Raw genomic sequence first — 5717 nt, forward strand, 5'->3', positions numbered from 1 at the left:
ACAATAGTTAGAAAGGCAGAAATAAAAGCAAATCAGCAGGAAAATAGCAGTTAGGGGAGAACTCTGGTGTTAACTCTTAAAAATGTATTTAAGTACAATAACTATAAACAAAAAATATATCTTATTTGTATATCACTCGGCTGTAGATCCTCAAATCATCTCTTAATTCATGATGACACTGTCCTTCCTTCTGGAGGGGGGCTACTTTTGTTCCACATTGCTCCTATGATGGACTACAATCTCAATACAAATTAGTAATGAAATTAAACCTAAAGGTGCCCATACACCTGACAATTATCGTACGGTAATCGCGGGTGATCCCGTGATCATACGATAATCGTAAGGTTTATGGCCAGCGTGCGGCCGCATTTACTGTATGGTCATACAATTTTCGTATAACGATCACGCTAAAAAACCCGCCGAAAATGGTATGATTTTCGGCGGTTTGGTAACGCGATCGCAAGACGAAAGCCGCACGACCCGAGGTGTGCAAGCGCACAATGCCCGCTCACCATTGCAATCATCTGCAAGCACTCCACTCAACGTGGAGGACTTGCAATGATTGCAAGTACGATCTGCCTGTCCATGATGAGCAGGTCGTACAAAATTTGAATCACCTCACAACCATCGCACAACGAAAGTCGTGCGATGGTTGTAAGGCGTATGGCCACCTTAAGATTGTAGTAAGTCATAGGAGCAGTGGCTACTTTACAGCACACGAGGAACAAGGATTGCAGAAAGGGCTAGTTGTGTTATTGTATCTTTTAATTGGCTATTATTTTTGCTCTTGTTAATTTTGGCTGGAGTTCTGCTTTTAAAGACCCGTGACTTCCCAGTAATTGAGCCAAAGAAACAGCTTTCCCATCACATCTCTCCCTACCTTTACTTGGTCTTCTTTGGTCTCAATATCTTTAACTGCCACGTCTTATCTACAGTATATGTATGAATTTCAGTGATGGCTCCATGACATTCCTGATGGTGACAAAAGTGGAACATGCCTGTGCAATGTTGGCAGAACTGCTTTTATTCTCAATTGCGAGACAGGATAACAATATAGGGGAACAATTTGGGAGACGTGACAGGAAATTGTCACTCTACAACAGGAAGTACCAGAACCTTCATGGCCGTATCACCAGGTATCATTATATATAAGTACATAGATTGAACAAAATACATGTTATCGCTTCTATAAGATTTTAGTGGCAGAACTTGCTCTGTCTCCCCAGTCTAAGCATTGAAAGTGTGATCTCTGTAACTTACAGTTGTGGTGGGATGGCAGTAACTCACAATCTCGGTACAGTTGGCAGACAGTGACTCCATCCATATAACACCTTGGAGATCGGTGAGAAGTTTAATCCAAACTGTGCAGATCTTTACAACAGCGAACATGTGATAGGTTAAAAAATCATAATGCGATCCACATAGCAAAAGACATGTGGTTGAGATGCAGAGTAGAACATAATGAAGAAGCGCCCGCGCGAGTGGGAAATGGCCAATATTTAAAAACAGGCAGAGATGCCTGTTGCCATACAAGCGATCCGCCGGCTGTAGAGCCGGCGGATCGGAAAAAGAATTAAAAAACGAAAAAAAATTGGCCATACATACACGCATGCAAACATGCGTCGGGGGCGCATACGTGAAAAAAATACGATTGCGCCCATTACACCGCACATGTTACATATCGCCGTGAACGTCGGAGTGAGAGTAATAATTTTAGGACCATCAATCACTGATAACACGAAACTGATGAGCGGTAAAAGCTTTTAAAGTGTCGCCTATGGCCAATTTTGGGTATGGTAGTTTTCTGCGATTTCGCTGGTGCATGCAATTTAAAGCTTGACATGTTTGGTGTCTACTTACCCAACGTGACCCCGTCTTTTATATTTTATCAAAACACTGGATAATAACAAATGTTTCCTAACATAATGTAAAAAAAAAACTTAAAAAAAAAAAATTCAGTAATTTTTCCTAATTATAGTAAAAAATAAAAACCCGCTGTGGTGTTTAAATACCACCAAAAGAAAGCTCTATCTGTCCCCAAAAAATGGTATAAAACTAATTTCAGTACAGCGTTGCATGACGGAATAAACGTCAGTCAAAGTACCGCAGCGCTGAATACTGAAAAATGGCCTGGCCAGGAAGGGGGTCTAAACACCTGGTCTTCAAGCAGTTAATAATATTTTAAAAATACCGTTTATATTAGTTTCAGGTCTAAAAATAATATAATGAGAAGAAAAAAACTACCTGAAACAATGTTTGCTAACAGTCATAACTAATTCTGTAAATATAGTAATATGACTACAATTAAAAATAAAATGGATCATGATTGCTAAAGAAAAAAAAGCAGCAATGATTAATAATAGATGAGCCCCAAATTAATTAAACTGAACATGAAGCTCCAACAGTGTGTGTGCATAGAATGTATAATCTCATTGTTAATCAATAGACATTATCAGTAAAGTGAAAAGAAAAATGCAAAGTACAGGTAAGAATGGAAATCCACTAATTCGCAGAGGAAAGCTGAACACATATAGTATAGATCTGGAGAATGTTTTAAAGAAACTGGCCTAAAGAGTCAGCCCTGCAAAAACTGATATTGTATTTATGGGTGGATGCTGGAATCTTATTACTTTTTTAGTACTTATTACTGTATCTTGGCAACCACTGACCATTTCTCAGGTATTTGTTTAAACCCTGAATTTTAAATAACACATTTAGCAACTGATCTGGGTCTGCTGTCTCTTCTCAGTTAAAAGCTTTCCTTTCTTTTTGATCAAGCCTGCTTCCTCTGGTTTCGTCTTCTCGTGCGGCCCCACTCTCTAAAGCAGGGCCCTATGGACCTACCCTTGTCTGCGCGCTCCCTGCCAGAACTAGAGCTATGATGCCCTAAAACAGAAACACACAACCCCGTAGCCTTGGATGGCAAGGCACTCCCCTGCTCCTCCCTTGTTTTTCCCCAGCTTCTCCCCTGCTCCTCCCTTGTTCCTCCGCTGCTCCTCCCTTATTCTTCCCCTGCTATGCCCCTTCTACTCCCTACTTCTCCCTTCTCCATCATCCAGGCTAATAGACCCATAACAGCTGGAGACTCTGCTGACCTATGCCCTCTCTTACTTGTGACACACTCAGTGCATGTGCTCCCCAGTCAGATGTTCAGGGAAGCAGTGCTGAGAGAGTAGGGACCAGCAACATTGACAGTTCTAAAAGAAAAGTGAATGGGTAAAAATATTAACGAATCTTTTACTGTGGAATTTTTATGTTGTTGAGCTGAATGCATTAAGAAAGTACTTATACTACTTTACGCCTTGTTTTACCTTTTTCTGTAAAGTGGAAGTAATTTAATTTTTAAAAAATGCTGACCGGTAGAGTTTTAATGATGAAACAGACTCTGTATGTGTCTTCTGTCATAATTGCTGCCTCCCTGCCTATCAGCGTTTGTGTGCAATAAGACGTGCATGTGCAATCTAACGAGGCAACTTGAGGCGATTGCCTCAGACGGCATCTCATTGGGGGGTGGCCGGGTGTTGAGGGGTTGGCCACAGCGTTCCAGGTTGCTAAGAGCTCTTAGCAACCTTGGACGCTCTGTGTGGCATCCTGCCCAGCTCACTGACGTCAACGGTTGCCTATAGCTGAGTGGACGCTTGGGACTGTGTCCCTCCATGCTCCTACCAACCAGTGACTTCAGTGAGCTAGCCTGGCAGTAGACAGAGCCACTGATAGTGCGGTCCGCATTCCACCACTGCTCTACAACCCCCCACCCAGACAACAAGTGAACGACTGAACAGTTCTTGTCAGCACCAAATCTCCTTCCCAGAACAAAATCGTCTCAGGCGGCGATTACCTTTGGGAGGGCCCTACATGGAAGTTACATCATCCCAGCCTGGCCAATCATAAGACCAAAGACGCCAAACCTAGAAGAAGACAGGGAAGGAATGGAAGCTCCAGTGACTGAGGATAGTGCTGACATTACATTGCTGGAAGAGATCATCTTCAAGGTAAGTCTGCCATGATGTGCTACTATTCTGTGTATAGTGGCACATCCTGGTAAAAAAACTCCTGGGGGCTCAAAATGTCAATTTTGAATTGGTGATTTACTGCTGCTTCAGGGGTTAAAGTTGAGAATGATTTCAAAAAGTCACAATCAGCTGTTGAAAATAGGTTTAGAAATAAGTAGTAGCCTGGTTCGTACTACCAATTACACCACTGTAATGCAGTAACATGCAGCTAGGTATGTTATGTATGTTGATGTGCTGTGGTGCTATTCAATGTGAATGGCACCCCAGTGTATCTTCCCAACACACCTGGGTTGCAGTGCACAACACCCCTTGGTTACACAACATATGCTGTGCGGTGTTGCGCTAGTAAACATGCTTCAAGAGCTGGTATTGGTCCATTGTTGTGCGTTAGGCAGTACATTTGAATGGTGTCCTTAACACAACACACGTGAACATTTGATATATTAACCAAACAGCAACGGATCTCTCTCCTGATGTGAATGAGCCCTCGTTGTTTTTAATGTGTCACACGCATCAAGACATTCATGCACTTTAATATTATATTGAAAAAGTAAAAGCCTAAAATGCTTTTGCTCTGCAGAAGACAGAATGACAGGATAATACATGTATTAGTACATCAATCGGCTAAAGGGAAATTATAAAAGTTTTCTATCAATTCTAGATTTTGTTCACTATATTTTCTGTATTCATTTAGTTTGCCTATGGGAGAATAAAGGAATTTACAGAGTACAGAGAGACAAAAACATTATCCAATGAGAGTTTCGCATAATGAATATGTTGTCTGGGTTTTCTAGTATTGTTATGCATGGTCAAGTTTATTTGTACATATTTAAAATTTGTATTTTGTAAACTTTTCCCATACTTTTAAATTGGGAATATAAATATTTAATACAGGATGCATCCATGTCATTAGATTCACACAACATGGGTTTTCTAAAGAGAGAGCACGGCAGAAGCCTTCAGAGCCGTCTAAAGAAAACAACAGAATAGGGGAGGGAGGGGGAGGAGCCATTCCTCAGACATATTTGGTTGTTTGTATAAAAAGCTTGAGCTGCTGAACTCTGTAAATAAGTATTTTCTCTATTTTATTGGATTACTCTGTTGTCTTTAGTCACATACGTCCTCTATTTTTTGCTCAAATATGCTCAATAAATGTTTTAAAAAGAAGCCTTCCTGTAATGCAGACTGCTACCGTCTAACTACATCATAATGGCAATGAGGATTGGAGCTTAGTGAGCAATTGAAGTATACAACTTATCCTGACCCATTTAAAGAGCATGTTACCCCTAAAATGTTTTGCAGGTATGAGTGTTTCTTTTTATGGGGTAGGTGGAAACTGCAGCCAGCTTTAGTGTTATTTCTTCTGTTCCACAGAAATACCTGGTGATCCTGCCAGTCACTCTTCCTTGCTTTTGCAACCTGACCATGGTAAGCACAGACGTAGATCCGTCTTGGCGTGGTCAGCTTGTGCATAAGTAGAGTTACAGGATGCCGTGCTTATGTTCTGTGCTCCATTACCTCCAATGGATCACAGAGGCGATGTTGGTGGTCTAATAGACCCCTGATGTCTGCTTAAAGAGAACCTGTCACTGTACTACGCCATCACATAGAGGGCTTATCATCCCCTTGAGATAGCAATAAAATTAAGTTTTAAAAAAACCCCTGAAAAAAACAATAAATAAGTTTAAAAGAAAATACAAAATT

This window comes from Nanorana parkeri, unplaced genomic scaffold (genome assembly GCF_000935625.1).
Source record: "Nanorana parkeri isolate BGI_ZX_2015 unplaced genomic scaffold, ASM93562v1 scaffold209, whole genome shotgun sequence".
NCBI lineage: Eukaryota > Metazoa > Chordata > Amphibia > Anura > Dicroglossidae > Nanorana > Nanorana parkeri.